Raw genomic sequence first — 17,635 nt, 5'->3', positions numbered from 1 at the left:
AGTAATGAGAATTTTTGAAACCTTAGCTTTCTAAAGGAGTGTTAAAACTTTACCAAGATTTGAATAAGAAATTTTTGTCCTCTGCTACTACTGTGAGTCATAGATATTAAGCAAGTCCAAGGAGAGAACTTCCTTTCAGTGACTTAAGTTTATTCACCTTCTAGAAGTGTAGCATCTTAAGATGCCGTCTGAAAATTGAAGACTTGTAACAAACTCTAAAGTGAAGATGATGTGAGAAAGAGACAAATAATTGTAAAATTATCTGGACTATTAATCTTATGTGATGTTTTTCATTTTTATGGGGCAAAATAAAGACTGTACAGTATCCAATATCCAATGTTCCCTCAAGTGTTTACATGGGAATTGTAATCTTTTCACTCACTGGATACTTAGCCATAAGCTACATTTTGCAGTTTTTAGAGGAAACTCTGAGTGGGGTCATATTGACCCTTCCTCCCAAATGATTATCTAGAGAAACCTACAAAAATGAATTCAGTTTATATAAGCAGAAACCTTGGAGTGCTGTCATGAATTATAAACACAAATGAAAAACCAGACACATTATACAAGTGTATTTCTAGGAATGAGTCTGTCCATTTTTTGTTTCCCGATGTCCTTCACAAAGATATTTTTTAAATCACCAAGCTAAGGAATATAAACTAACACAGGAGGGGTTGGCTGTTTAAAGTACTTAAAAGCCAACTTGCCAGGCAGCTATTTATCAGTGTCAATCATCCACAAGGCACCCAATAGGCTCTCTGTAAGAATTCATGCAACTATTTTGTTTATATTTAGAGATAAAATGATGAGGGAGACTTTACTGTCAACTTTTCAAGGGGAGTGCAATAATAACAATAAGGAAGGAACTCTTCAAAAGCAGAATAGAATTTGGCCTCCAAAATTGTTGCTGGAGATTTTTATTGGGGTTCCAGAAAAGTAGAATATTAGGGTTTGTATAAACATGCAGCTATGAATAAAAATTATTAGGTATCTTTTAATCTATTCAAGATACTTTTCTTATTCTTTTTAATCCAGTTACTTTTCACATTATTCAAAGTACCTTCTTCTTGTCACTTTTTATTCTGGCTCATGTTATCCCTATAACCACACTAAATATGTGGTACTCATGCTACCAAAATCAAATAAAAAAATATTTTCTCCCAGTTAAAATAGCAGCACACTCCCATAGAACACTGAAGGCAAAGAACATTATACAATCTCTCCCTCCCACCCCATAACCTGTACCTGGAGTAAACAAAGAGAGAGAACCATTTTTGTAGGACAGTTACATGACTATTGAAATAATCTGTAGCAAAGCACTCCCTAGGCAGCTCCAGACAAGGTTAACAAAAAACAAAAAAATAAACAAACAAACAAAAACCCCTCATTTTCTCTTAAGGCTTAAAGAGAGATGAAATAGAGTCAATGTTATCTCTTATCTTCATTTCTGTATTCATGTACAGACATATATCAACTGCCACATTCTAAATTCCTGTCACTGTCCAGCTTCTTGCTGAGATGTATTATTTCAGGGATGTGGTAAGGGAGGTGAAAGGGTAAGGAGCTTGAGAGCCATGTGACAAGAGACTTTTCTTTCTATTCTTGTGCCAAGATAGCTGTTTTGGGTTCATTATATAAAGTCAGAAAATATTAAAAATTCATGTCTTGTGATTCATAGAAGTCATCTTTCCCCTCTAATCACTTAAGTGACCCCTTTTTAAATTGTCCTTTTGGTGAAAAAGAAATAAAAAGTTGTAAATCTTAATTAAGCAGTAAGTATCTTCTTGAATAAGCAGTAAAGTGGTTTCAGTAATTTGGAATGTTATTTAAAATTAGAACATTCCTTTATTTGAATTGCTTATTGGAAGTGTGCTTATTAGCACACTTAAGCTATGGTAAAGAGTTAACTACAGCAGCTTTATCTTTGATGACTCTTTTCTTTAAATTACATTTAATTATGTCTTATCTGTTTTCTTTTTTTCTAGTTAATAGTGTTAATTGATAGTTCTTTTTTCTCTTGGGATGTCTAAAAATCTTCAGTGAACTTGACTCTTTGGAGAGAGCAAATCTAAATTCCAGTTTCAGGTAATAAATATAATATTGCAATAAAAGCTTGATTTTCATAAATATGGTGTTATATAATTTTAAAAGACTTAAGAAAATGATGGTGAATAAAAAAGGGAAAAGGATCCACATATACAAAAATGTTTATGGAAGCCCTTTTTGTAGTGGCAAAGAACTGGATTTGGAGAATGGCTGAATAAGTTATCGTATATGAATGTTATGGAATATTTTTGTTCTATAAGAGACAATCAGCAGGATGATATCAGAGAGGCCTGAAGAGACTTTTATGAATTGAAGCTAAGTGAAGTAAGTAAACAGCAACAAGATTATACAATAATCAATTCTGATAGATGTGGCTCTTTTCAACTGCAAGGTGATTCAGGTCAGTTCCAGTGGACTTGTGATGGAGAGAGCCAATTGCATACGGAGAGAGGACTGTGCTGACTGAGTGTGGATCACAGCATGGTATTTTCACCTTTTTGTTGTTGTTTGCTTGCTTTTTGTTTTCTTTCTCATTATTTTTTCCTTTTTTGATTTGATTTTTCTTGTTCAGCATGATAATTGTAGAAGTGTGTATAGAAAAGTGCATATGTTTAATATATATTGGATTGTTTGCTGTATAGGGGAAAGACAGGGTGAAGGGAAGGAGAAAAAAATTGGAACAGGGTTTTGCAAAAGTGGATGTTGAAAACTATCTTTGCATGTATTTTGAAAATAAAATGCTCACAAAAAAGAAAATGATGATCAATAATATCCAGCTATGATCTCAGAGGACTTATAATGAAACATATTTCTTACTTTCTGAGATGATGAACTCAAGATGAATCATGAGATATAGATTTTTTGATATAGCCAATAAAAGAATTTGCTTCATTATGTATTTATTACAAACAATTTGCTTTTCTCTTATGAATGGGAGGGAGAAATGAAAAGGATGGAAATATTTTTTCTAGCTAAAAAATATTAAATTAAAAATAAGTATTTTGGATTTTTCCACCATAAAACTGGATACACTAGTACCAGATAACAGGATACTTCCATGCAGGTAAAATCAATGCCAGGTGGCCTTAGAGCAGGAAGATTAAAGATACTATTTTAGATCCATTTGGGGGCATTGTAGAGTAGGCAAACATGTTGGGATCTATATTGGCAGTTCTTAAATTATATCACATTGAAGAAACCAGCCTGGTTTGCCAATGAGCTAGACTTCTCTGCTTCCAGACACTATTGGATTCTTATCTAGAATTCTACCTCTCTCAGCTGACAAAAAAATAAGAATTCAAATTTACTTGAACCTGCAATGACAATTATAAACTTTCAGTTTTACTCCTTTTCAGTGGGTAAAAAATTTGATACCAATAAAACCTTTCAACTACTTCAAGTAAAACTTTGATTCACTGTCAGATTGTAGTTTCTTTTCCCTTCTGTGATAATCAAAATTGCAAGCAGTCTTTGCCATGGAATTAGAAGTTAATGGAACTGGAGCAAAGGATACATTTAGTGCAATGGGGACAAAAAAAAGAAAAGTATTGAATTTGAAGTAGTGGATCTGGATTTGATTTTCAGTTTTGCTACTTACTATGTGTGTGACTTTGGAGACAAATTGTCTCTGGTAAGATTTTTCATCTGTAAAATGAAAGCATTGGACAGGAAAACTTTTAGGCCTTTATAACTTTCAATCTTTGATCCTATGATTTTAAATTAAATTTCCAATCAGTCTTTGAATAATGTCTTAGGGCTTCATTTATTCAATAAACAATTATCAAGTTCTTATCAGAGTCAGTGATGTAGGCTATATATTAAAGGGTTTACAAGTATGGACACAGTAACTGGCTCCAAGAAGCTTACAATATAGTTGAGATTTCTTAGTGGTGCTTATGGACTTTTCTATCATTCTCCTTCCCAGTTTACTTAATGCTTCTACAAAAATGGAATATTGACCAACTTCTTTCTACCTCCATATTCACTACTGCATATACCTCTACCCACTGCTGTTTTCTAACAACCTACCTATCCTTCATGCCCTAGCAAAAATGCCATCCTGTCTGTGTTCTTTCCCTTTATAACTAACTTGAAGTTATCACTCCCTTAACAGATCTTGTAATATATGTTCTCATTAAACTGATTATGAATTCTAATTTAAAAAAATATTTATCTTCATAGGTTTAGTTATATCTTATTTCTATTTGCATGCAGGTATGTCTGCACTAGGCAAGAACAGTACTGAGCCAGCCTAATAGTAGTCAAGAATTCCATTTCAGAATAATTTCAATCATGGAACACTTTATAATCCTGACCCTAAACCCTTGCTTTCATTGCAATCAAAGAGAGAAATAAACAAACAAACAAACAAACAAAAGCTAGTAGACAGCTGGCAGATTACTTGCTCCCATCGATATTTTCTTTCTAAATGGAATTTTATGAAAAGAAATAAAACAAATATCATTTGTGTAATACATTAAAAACTACTGAGAGAAAAGAATTGACTCACCATTACACAAGATATGGATGGAAGAGGTTGGGCATATAGACAACTTATAAAAAAAAGCTGAAATTCTACAACATAACCACTTATATGTGAAAAATATTCTTATGTCTGACACGAATTCCCTTCTGCAGGACACAGGGCATACTGGATAAAATCGTCTCCATTTCACAGGCACTAGGTCATTGGAGGTCAGTTTCTGACTTTCTATCCCCAGAGCTGTGAAATGTGACAATTTCAAATGTTAAAAAAAGTCAGACTTTCCTTTTTGATAATACTGAATCTTCATAGCACTTATTAAATGTGTAACTGACCCCAAACCACTTTCAGGTGTCACCTTGCATTCTTGTCTGTGTAAAAAATAAATGTTTAGAGTAATATTGTGAAAATTTTGATGTTTCCCTTTTGTTATTTATCTCACTTGAATAAAAACAAAATTTTACTTGTTTAACTTAGATCTCCTTTTTAAGGAAAATATGAAACTGATATGAAGGCTGATTGTTTCAAACATACACCAAGGACCAAAGTTATATTATGAGATTAAATGACAATTTTAATATTCCACACAATTTGATAATTCCTCACGTAGTACCCACTAAAATAGAAAATCCTTAGCAACACCAAAATCACTATAGGTATTAACCTTCTAGGCAGCTAAGTGACCTAGGAGCTAGAAAGTCAGACTTGAAGTCAAGAGGAATCATCTTCTCATGTCCAAGTTTGGCCTCAGAGCCAAACTTATGAGCTGTGTGATCTTGAGCTAGTCACTTAATCCTTTTTGCCTTGGGTTCCTCATTTGCAAATTGAGCTAAAGAAGGAAATGGCAAACCATTCCAGTATCTTTGCCAAGAAAAATCCCAACCCATAAAGAGTCAAACATTGCTGAATTTCATTCAGTTGACCTAGCAAATATTTCTTCAATAAAACTCCAACTCTACATAATTGTAATGATTTGGCCACTATTTTTTTCTTTATTAATTTTTTCTATTTTTCAAAATATGTGTGGACAATTCTTCAACATTAGCCCTTGCAAAACCTTGTGTTCCAATTTTCCCTCCTTCCCCCACGCCCTCCCCTAGATAACAAGTAGTCAAAAACATATTAAACATGGTAGAAATATATGTTAAATCCAATATATGCATATATATTTATACAATTATCGTGCCACACTAGAAAAATCATATCAAACCAGTAAAAAAGAAGAAGAAGAAGAAAATGCAAGCAATCAGCAACAAAACGAGTGAAAATGCTATGTTGTGTCCTACACTCTGTTCCCATGGTTCTCTCTCTGGGTGTAGATGGCTCTCTTCATCACTACTCAAGTGGAACTGGTTTGAATCACTCATTATTGATGAGAGCCATATCCATTAGAATTGATCATTGTTGCTGTGTATAATGATCTTCTGGTTCTGCTCATTTCACTTAGCATCAGTTTATATAAGTATCTCCAGGCCTCTCTGAAATCATCTTGCTCATTCTTACAGAACAATAATAGTCCATAACATTCATATACCATAAGTTATTCAGCCATTATCCAATTGATGGGCATCCATTCAGTTTCCATTGACCACTATTTTTAAAAAATGTTTTATTAAAGCTTTTTTTCCATATATCTGGAAGGAGGGGAAAATTTGGAGTGAAGGTTTTGCAAAGGTCAATGTTGAAAAATTACGCATGCATATGTTTTGTAAATAAAAAGCTTTCATAAACTAAAAAAAAAAAAAAAGAACTATTCCATTTGGAAAAATGGTTGCTGTTTGTTGAATCTGGTTTTGTTTTCTTGTTTGTTATTCTTCCCTTGAATCTTGTTAGTACACTTCTAGCTCAAAATTAGTCAGATCAGCCTGACTGTTCTTGTTGTGTCAATGTTATGCCTATGCCAGGAAAAAAGTAGTTCACAGAACAAGCAGTTATTATTTGTCTTAAAGGAATTTTGCCTATTGGCTTAATTTTCATTGCAATGTACTTCATTTTTACGTCTTTCTGAGCATATGAAATCTTTTGTGTCAATGGTTTCATGTTGGAATCCTTACTAACTGCTAACTAATTAGAGTTGATCTAATCTTACAAGAAGATGTTTTGGGCAGAACCTGAAACAAGGTACTAAGTAGAACTACCCATAATCCCTCTCTCTGGAAGGAGCATAAATAGGCCAATGGGCCAGTCGGAGAGTTCTAGAGAGGAAGACGCTACAAGTCGAGATTTCACCGGAATGACATGAAGACTGGAGCTGGGGAGGCTGAAGAAAGCAGAGGCAGAGGCTGAAGGACCAGACCTTTGGATTTAAAGACATTTGGAGAGAGCTCTTGGAACCAAGCAGAGAGATAGGCCTCTAAGCTAACCGGGCTATATTGGAGATAATAAAAGATCTGAACTTTTATCACCTGGCTGCGTTTTGAGAAGAAAAAGCTCACCACATTTTGGCACCCTGAACGTGGGACTAACAGACCCCTCAGTGGATTTCAGTGGAAAAGCTACGATCCTGATTCAAGTGGAAAAGCCTCTGATCCTGATCCAGTGGAAAAGACTTCAACCCAGAAATTAGGGTGAGTGCAACAAAGAAATTTTGTTAGAAGAGTTAAAGTAGAATTTCAGCTAAGATGGGACAGATATTTAGAAAACAGCCTGTTTCTGTTCAAGGAAAATGTTTAGAGAGCATTGTCAAAGTTATGGAAAGCCAGGGTTTAATTATAAGTTTACAGCAAATCACTGAACTTTTACAAACTATAAAGGACATATGTCCTTGTTTCTCTCTTGATAAGGAATTAGATCTAAATGAATGGAAATTGGTTGGAGAGGATCTTTGTCAATTCTATAATAAAAATGGGCCTAACTCAATAATTAATACATATAATGTAATACAATTGGCTATAAAAAGTTATTTAAGTGATAGAATGATGAAAAGGAAAGTACAGGAGGAAGAAGTACCAACTTTACTAGGTGAAAAGGAGGACGAATCAGATGAGAATGGAGTTAATTACAATTCTGAGTGTGATACTTCACAGCAGGAGGAATTAGGTGATTCCACATCTCATGACCCTCCCCCCACAATTAACCCTTCATGGGTGGAACAAGGGGGAGGGAGAGAGACAGAAACACAGTCAGCTTCTCCTGTAAAGCAGAATTTGACAAGATTAGAAAAAGCATTAATTAAAGCAAAAAATGAAGGAGAAGATATATCTGATTTTATAAATGCATATCCTGTGATTGAAGAGCTCAACTCCTCAGGTCAAAAAGAGAGAAAATACACTCCTTTTAATTTGGGAAAAATTAAAGATTTGAAAAAGGGTTGCACTCTTTATGGGGCTACATCATCTTATGTGAAGATGTTACTGGATAATTTGTCTTATGAAATCTTAACCCCGAATGACTGGAAATCCATCACTAAAATATGTCTTGAACCAGGACAAAATTTATTGTGGCTTTCAGAGTTTCATGAATTATGTAGGATTCAAGCCCAACGCAATAGGCAAACAGGAGCTATTGTACAAGTTGCTTTTGACCAACTAGCTGGTGAAGGTCAGTATGCAGAGAGTTCAGAACAGATTTATTATCCCATAACAGTGTATGAGCAAATTTCTAAGGCTGCAATAAAAGCTTGGAATTCTCTCCCTGGACAGAAAGATGGAAATAATGTTTTCACAAAAATAGAGCAAGGTCCCAATGAACCTTTTGCAGATTTTGTGGGACGTTTACAAACAGCTGTAATAAGAACCATTGGAGACAATGCAGCAACAGAAATAATGACTAGACATTTGGCTAAGGAAAATGCCAATGAGATTTGCAAGAGAATTATATGGGGGCTAGACAAAGATGCTCCTTTAGAGGAAATCATAAGACGCTGTGCCATGGTAGGCACAAATGCTTATTATGCCCAGACTATGATGAACATGGAAAGACAAGGTCCTTCTTGGCAGAGGAATTCTAGAGAAACTTGTCGATGTTTTCAGTGCGGAAAAATTGGACATTTGAGAGCTCATTGTAGATATGGAGATAGAGTGAGAAGACAGGGTGAGAGAAAACCCAAAACCCCATGTCCAAAATGTAACCGAGGCTTTCATTGGGCCTCTAAATGTATATTGACCCAGAAGAATGAGAGGCAAGGCCCAGCTCCAAAGTATCAATCAAAGGACAGGTGGGGCATGATAGCAGCTGAGGTTACACCCAGAGAGACTTTAGAAATTCAGTATTCTGATGTCATCAACCAACAGAAAAGCAATCAGGATTACAGTTGGGGAGAATACAGGCCTTTTAAGACAACAAGACAATATCCAATGCAAACAACTCCAATGTAATTACCAGATGATGAGAAGAAATCCCAAATTTGGTAAATAGAAGGGAATTAGGTTAATTGCTTGGGGAAGAGGATCTGCTTATATTTCCACAGGTGGAAAAGGAATCAGATGGCTAACAATGAGACTGTCAAAAGAACTTTAAAATCTTCAGCTTTCAGTTCCTGAAAAACCAGCAAGAATCACTGGATTCCCTGAGATGAAAAATTGTTGATGAGACTTTTTGCAGTACTTCAGAGCTTACAGGAATTATTAGATTCCTGGCGCATGAACTAATGAACAATGGATTCCTTATGGACTATTTCTAGGACTTATGGACATTTGTAAATTTTCAGGTCGATTTATGTTGTTACATTACTACTAGCCTGTGTTATATTACTATGTGCTTATGTATTTTAAGCAATTGCAAGAATCATTGGATTTCTTGAGTTTCATGATACTGATACTCATTATTTGTGCATAGTAACTAGGTAAATCACTGTATACACTTAATTCCTGATAAATGAACACAATTTACACATAGCAATGGACAAGAGTTTTGTCTGCTACAATCAATGTTTACATGTATTTCTTTTACTACTATTTTTTTTCAAAAGAAAGATATATGACTTATTTCAAGAAGCATTTTATTTTAACTGTGTGGTGGTATTTAGCACAGATTTGAGAATAATGTGTGGAGTTAATTAGTTAAATGAGAACAAGTGGCTTTGAAAAATCTATAGTAATATGAAAATTGACTAGGGAAACAAGAAAAGGGGGAACTCTGGCTCAATTACTGTTTCATGTGTGGAACCTGAACAACTTACGGTGCAAGAAAATAATTGGACTTTAACACTGGGGTACTTCATGGATCTCTTTTTTCATAGAAGTCTTAAAGTATCATTATTTTTATTGATCATGTGTTCTTTCTCCAACTGCTTTCTCCAACTGTTCATAGCAAATGCTTAGATTTTATGCTATAGGCATTACTATAGTGCATGGATAATCTTTCCAAAAACTAGCTCATTAAAGATGAATAGACTACCTCTTTTCAGTGAGGAGAACAGTTTATTTAAAGCATTTGTTCCATTTCTTTAAAAATTAACAAAATTGGCTACCAAAAAATTAATGGCTAGAATTCCTTCTAAAATTAGATATTGAAAAATTTTGAGAAGATTATTTTCCCCTTATTTTTGTTGCCATTGTCAGGAAAGAGAAAAGGTTTTGCATTTTGGATCTGGGCTCTATATATTTTTGCAGTTCATTTGTCATATCAACTATAGATACATTCATTTGTTTAAGAGAGTTAAAATTATCTGTCTGTCTGTCTATCTATCTATCTATGAAAAAGCCTGCAGCAGTCCCTTGACACTTGTTTGATTGTCTGCTTCTAAACCCCTCATATTTGGTATGTAATTCATTTTGATGAGGAAAAAAAGGTTTCAATACTTGAGGCTTGCTCATCATTTGTTGTATTTGGTTGTTATCTTGGTTGAACAGTAGGGATGTGGGGTTGGTCAGGCAAACTGCCCAGCCCTTGATGCTGCTTCCTCCTCCTCCTCCTCCTCCTCCTCCTCCTCCTCCTCCTCCTCCTTTTCATCCTCCTCCTCTTCCTCCTCCTCCTCCTCCTCCTCTTCATCCTCTTCCTCTTCCTCCTCCTCCTCTTCATCCTCCTCCTCCTCCTCCTCCTCTTCCTCCTCTTCATCCTCCTCCTCTTTTTTCTCCTTCTCCTCCTTTTCCTTCTCTTCCTCCTCCTCCTCCTTTTCCTCCTCCTCCTCCTCCTCCTCTTTCTTCTTCTCTTTCTCCTTCTTCTTCTCCCTCTCCTCTCTCCTTCTCTCTTTCTCTCTCCATCTTTGTCTCTCTTACTCTCTCTCTCTCACACACACACACACACACATACACACACACACATCTTACCACCACCACTGCCAACACACACATTTTACCAGTTTCCATTGGATCATTTGTAATCTATACACACAAGATGCTTCTAGTCATATATTCAATTATCATCTCTCTCCTGAGCTGCAGTCATATTGATTAACACATCCAAATCAGAATTCCTTACATTTTCCTCTAAAATCAACTCTCTTGATAATTTTCCTACTTCTGTGATGGCCACAATTATTTTTCCAGTTTTCTAAGATCTTACCCTTGCAGTCATCTTTGAGTAATTCATTCTCTCTCACTCCTATCCATTCAATTTCAAGTATCCTAGATTCTATCTCCACAAAGTCTCTTTATTACCTACCTTTTTACTTTACTCATTCTATTTCCCTCCTGTTTACTTTACTCATTCTATTGTTGTTTATAAGCAAAAAATTAAAAAAAATATTTAGCTGTTTTATCTACAATTGAGCTCACAATTGACAGAATATTTGTTAATTATGGGACTGATAGCTAATGTGCTCTATTTTAAGGGAATCCAAGTTATTCTTAAGTCATGGGAAAGAGGTTGATATTATTCAGGCACGGAAGTTATTTGAAGTATCTATATATGAACTGGTATAGAATGGTTCTTTTTCCAAGTTCTTTGAAACTGGGAAAAGGACATTTGTTGAATGCGTTCTAACAACCTTCATTCTGGTCCATTTGTGAAGCTTCTAAAATAAGTAAATTGAACAACTACAACTTTAAACAAATAAACTTTTAAAAGTAAGTCATTCATATTTTATGCATTTCTCTGATCATTGACAATGTTATTACTGCTTTGGTAATCAGGTAATCTGGAATCAGGAGGAGTAGTGAAATTTAGACCCCTAGTTGGCTCAGTCCCTTTTGTTTTGTTTTTAGAATTTAACCTTAGCAATTGTTATTTGTCATTAAAACTATCAATCTTATTTCTTATAAATATATGCTCTCAAGAAACTTGGATACTTTCAAGACTCCTTGATCAAGATTCTTTGCATATCAATATCCTTCCTATTACAGGGGTGACCTGGACTGGCTTTTACTAAAGAGGCAATTGCTCAGTTTTTAGGGGGAGCATTTATACTCAGAAATCAGCAAATACTACAAATCAGGGCTTGACTTATTGTTTTGCATAATTAACATGAAAATATGTTTTGCATAACTGTACATATATAACATTTACTTGCCTCCTGAAAAAAGGGGGATAACTGGTTCAAAACTAGAGAATTTGGAACTCAACATTTTAAAAGAAATGTCAAAAATTATTTTTACATGTCATTAAAACATAAATTATACTAATTGTATTTATTGTTTTGTTGACTGTTTAGATTTTAAAAAGTGATAGAAAAATATTAATATTGCAGATTAAACTTAAAAGTATATGCTAGATAAAGAGCATGGTCTTTGATATTTATCAGTGTACTCCACCCGTATTACTTCTGGAATCAAATATAAAGTTCTCCATTGGATGTTTAAAGTTCTTCATAAACTAACCCCTTCCTATGTTTTCAATCTTACACTTTTTTCTCTTCTATGCATTCTACAATATAACTAGCCATGTGTCTTTGCTGTTTCTCACATACAATACTCTTTATTCCATTTCCAAATTTTTAAATAAGGTGTCCCCCATATCTGGAACACATTCATTGCTCTTTTTACCTCTGAATTTCCCTTCTAGTTCAAATAATGTCTGTTGAAGGAGACTTTTCTGTCCTTACCCCCTACTTGCTAATGCCTTTCTGTTGGAATCTTTACAAACTGCTAACTCATTAGAGTTGATAGATTATTGATCTGATCTTACAAGATGTTTTGGGCCAGAACCTGAAACAAGGCACTAAGTAGAACTAATTAGTACAATGCTTGTGTTTACACCTTTACTCATCAGAGTTCTCAAGTATGCCAGATTCACAAAGTAAACTCCTTTCCTTCTGAGATTAAGTAACACCCCCTCAGTCTACACTAAATATAATGTGTATATACCTAGTTATTTCTATATACTTTTCTTTCTTAAAATGTAAACTCCTCAAGATAAAGGATTCTTCTTATCTTCTTCTGTCTAGTCAGTAGCATAGTACCGAGATTACTTGTCCAGTAATTTCAATTGTTTGGGAGTCTTTATAACTCCATTTGAGGTTTTCTTGGCAAAGATTCTGCAATGATTTGCCATTTCCTTCTGTATTTTTTACATTTTCTTTCATTTTACAGAAATTGAGCCAAACAGAATTAAGTGACTTGCCCTGGATCACCCAGCTGATCAGTGTCTAGGGTCAGATTTGAACTTGGGAAGATGAATCTTTCTAACTCTGGCCCTGGCACTTTATCCAATGGGCCAATAATAAGCACTTAATGCTTTCTGATTGATGGATAAATCAGCAGTAAATGAACTTTCTCCCAAAAAGCTAAAAGAATGGTAAATTATCAGAAAGGATAAGAGAAATGAGGCAAATATAATATTACTGTTACAAGAATACAGTACTATTCCTCTGTCATAAGAATAACAGATGGATTAATCAACCAATTAATTGATAAACATTGATCAAGTATCTAATACATACCAGACATTGCATAGTAGATGTAACTCCAAAGTTAAAACAATCCTATTTTTAAGGAGCTAAGATTCTACTAGGAGAGAGCACATGCACATTTATTTCTAATAGCATTTGAGGAGTGGAGAACGGGGGAAGCAGATGGGATGGGTTTAAAAGGTGTTTGGATGTGGAGAACTACTTTCGTTATGAACCACCCTAGTTTTTCCCTTCAGAGAAGCATCAGATTTTATTTTTATTATTGTTCCTATGTACCCATAGAATAGCACAATTCTGTGTAGTGATAGAAGATGCTTAATAGATGTTTGGTAAGTAATGAACTGAATAAATGAATTGTTTTTCACACAACAGCAAATTCAAAAGCATCTCCAGTGATCATTACATAAAGTATTCATAAAACATGTCTTGATTTCTAGCTCCAGCAGAAATATTTTTCTACATTTATTTCTCCTCTCCTACCTCAGTTTTCTCTCAGATTCCAACAAGGATCCTGAACAACAAGTAGAAGCAAATATCATAGAGAAATCATTGAAGAATGTTCCTTCCTCACCTTAGCCCTCATTACCCAGTTAGGAATAGCTGTGACTTCCTACCTGGATATTGAAGGTTCCATCCATAGTCCCATCAGAGCTAACTTGGAATCCTGTTCTATTCTGTCCTCCAGGCTCCTCCAGATCCCCCTTTCAGTAATTGTTGATAAGATACATGGCCAATTATGTCATTCAGATAAACATGGAATCAATAACTTCAGTTGCAGTAAAATCATAGATTCCTGTGAGATTTTATAAACACACACACACATATACACACACATATGGGAGACAGACATACAGACAGACATATTTATGTCCAGTATATCTTATATTTCTTGATTAGAATATGACTTCCTTGAGAAGAATAATTATTTTGCTTTTTCAGTTGCATGCTAAGCACTTAGCACAATGCCTTGGCAAAAAAGGGCTTAATAAAGGCTTTATTTATTCCATTTCAATTAAGTTGAATTTAAATGAGGGCTCCTTAAATTTTTTCCACTGCTGACCCCTTTTCACCAGAGACATTTTTATATGACCTAGATATAAAGGTATATAAAATAGGTATACAAATCAAATAATTACTGATAATAAATCAAAATTTCACAATACCCTCACTGAGTTAAGAAACTGACTCCATCTGACTCCAGATTAAGAAGTTGTGGTTAAACTATATGCCTCTCAGATTGGCTGAGATGACAGAAAAAGATAATGATGAATATTAGCAAAGATGTAGGAAAATGTGACACTAGTACATTGTTGATGAAGTTATGAACTGATCCAAACATTCTGGAGAGCAATTTGGAACTATGTTCAAAGGGTTATCAAACTGTGCATACCCTTTGACTCAGCAGTGTTCTTACTAGACCTATATGATGAAGAGATAATAAATAGGGGAAACGGCTCAGATGTACAAAAATGTTTATAGCAGAACTTTTTGTAGGGTAAAGAACTGGCAATGAGTGGATGCCCATCACTAGGAGAATGGCTGAATAAGTTATGGTATATGAATCTTATGGAATATTATTGTTATGTAAGAAACGACCAACAGAATGATTTCAGAAAGGCCTGGAGAGACTTACATGAACTGATGCCGAAATGGACACTGTCCCCAACTTGTCATACACTCCTGAGACCATGAGAACATTATTTCTGTTTCAGCTCTGTCTGTAATCAGAACTATGTTACCAGCTTTTCCCTTCTAACACAGGTGGTATTTTCTGTTTCCAATTGTGGGGACACATGGCCTCTAGATGTGCTGCCTTAAACTTTATCTATCATCAAAAACCTTGATTATTTCACAAGCATAAAACTTAAAGAATTATTGTCTCCTTGTTTACCCTTGCCGCCTGTCTAGGAATTTAGTGTGATAAATGTTTCAGAGCATTTTTTGCTTTTTTTTTCCCTTTAAATATGTGTCCCTGAAACTGCTCCATGCTGACTTCCCTGTTCTGGTGGGGCTCAGTCGCTGTCAAGCTAGCAATAAATGTTTTCACATTTACATTATTTTGTCTGTCCTATATTTTCTCTCACCTGGATTTTTCAATGCTAAGTGAAATGAACAGAACTAGTACATAAAGGCAAGACTATACAATGATCAATTCTGATGCATGTGTTTCTTTTCCACAATGAGGTGATTCAGGCCAGTTCCAATGGACTTGTGATGGAGAGAGTCATCTGCACCCAGACAGAGGATTGTGAGGACTGAGTGTGGATCACAACATAGTATTTTCACTTTTTCGGTTGTTGTTTGCTTGCATTTTGTTTTTGTTTTTTTCTAATTTTTCCCCCTTTTTAATCTGATTTTTCTTACTCAGCATGATAATTATGGAAATATGTGTGGAAGAATTGCACATGTTCAACACATATTGGATTACTTGCTGTTTAAGGGAAGAAGTAGTAGAGAAGGGAGGTAGAAAAATTTTGTAGGGGTGAATGTTGAAAACTATCTATGTATACATGTTGAAAATAAAAAAAAAAGCTTTAAAAAGGAAAAAAGGGGAAAAAAGAGAAATATCAGCCTTTTGCAAATTAAAGTGATTAAAAAATAAAAGAGAAAAAAAAGAAGTTGGGGTAAAAATGCCACTGTGTTTTACAAATTTAAATAATTCACTCACCTTTTTATATGTTCAACTTATAAAATAAAAACTCATAAAGTATTTTCTACAACACTTTAAACATTTTAAAGGATTTCAGAAGGGAATATTTCTTTGAATTTATCTTACTATTATCACATTAATATACTATTACTTTCAATGTGTCATCTTGTAAACTAGTTTGTATTGTTAACAGGATGTGCTGGAGGGGGAATTATATTGCCTGGACTGAACATAATCAAGAAAAATGATTCAATTTATCTAAGCTTAATAAGTGCTATCACACTTTTAATGTGGTTTTATAAGCAGTTTTAGAATACTGTATAACAATACATGGAGTATTTAACACATTGCTTATTTTTTTGCACTAAAATTTTATGACAGTAGTTAAGTAACATAATAAAACTTATGTACATTGCATATGCAGTTTGTTTCAAGTCACAAATAAATAATAAAAAGATATTAGTAACAAGGAACAGAAGTGGAAGTCAATGCTTCCACTAGGTTCAACCCAGGAAAATTAGTTCATTTTTCTTTTGTCATCTTTTTTAAATAGCATTTTACTTTTTTCCAAGTACATGACAAGACAATTTACAGCATTCATTTTTACAAGACTTTGAGTTCCAAATTTTTCTCCCTCTGTCCCTCTCCTTCCCTCTTCTGAAAATGGTAGCAATTTAATAGACATAATACATGTGTTGGCATGTAAAACATATTGCCATATTAGTCATAGTTGTGAAAGAAGAGACAGCTCAAAAAAAGAAAAAGAAAAAGAAAATATGTTTCAATCTGCATCTGTAAATGGATAGCATTTCCCTTTGTGAATACTTTGTACTTGTCTTGGATCATTGTGTTACTGAGAAGAGTTGAGTCATTCTTAGATAATCAGCATACAATGTTGCTGATATAATGCACAATGTTTTTTATATTTTTTTGTTTTTTTTTTCCTAATTCTACTCATTTCACTTTGTATCAGTTTGTACAAGTCATTTCAGGTTTTTCTGAATTCTTTCTATTCATCATTTCTTATGGCACAATAATATTTTATTACATTTACATACCACAGCTTGATCAGCCATTCCCTAATTGAAGAGCATTCCCCAGCTTTCCAATATTTTGCCATCATGAAAAGGGCTACTGTAAGAATTTTTGCACATGTAGGTCCTTTTTCCTTTTTGATGATCTGTTTGGGATAAAGACCGAGTAGTGTCACTTTTGGATGGAAGGCATGCATAATTGCCCATTGGGCATAGTTGCAACAATGCTTTAGTGACCCATTTCCCCCACATCATCTCCAACATTCATCATTTTTATTTTTGGTTATTTTATCAAATATGATAGGTTTGAGGTAGTATTTTAGAATTTTAAATTTACATTTTTCTAATTAAAATTAGAGCAATTCTTCATATACTTATAGATAACTTTGCTGTCTTCATCTGAAAACTACCTTTATACTCTTTGATCATTTAGCAACTTGGGAATGGCTTGTATTCTTATAAATTTTACTCAGTTCTTTTTTTATTTTCATGGAAGACTAAAAAAAATTTCTGTAATTTTTACATAAAAGCCATAAAAGATTAATAGATAGTAGGCTCAGAGAGAATAGCATGCTGATATCCAGTAATATCATTTACTGTCTCTGATTCTTTCCTGATCACAATCATTCCCTATGTGCACATCACAATAAAAGAAATAATAATATAAGAAGTTAGTATCTATATAATGTGATAAG

This window comes from Antechinus flavipes, chromosome 4 (assembly GCF_016432865.1).
Source record: "Antechinus flavipes isolate AdamAnt ecotype Samford, QLD, Australia chromosome 4, AdamAnt_v2, whole genome shotgun sequence".
NCBI classification, from domain to species: domain Eukaryota; kingdom Metazoa; phylum Chordata; class Mammalia; order Dasyuromorphia; family Dasyuridae; genus Antechinus; species Antechinus flavipes.
The sequence above is the reverse complement of the archived record's forward strand: the minus strand, read 5'-3'. Positions refer to the sequence as shown.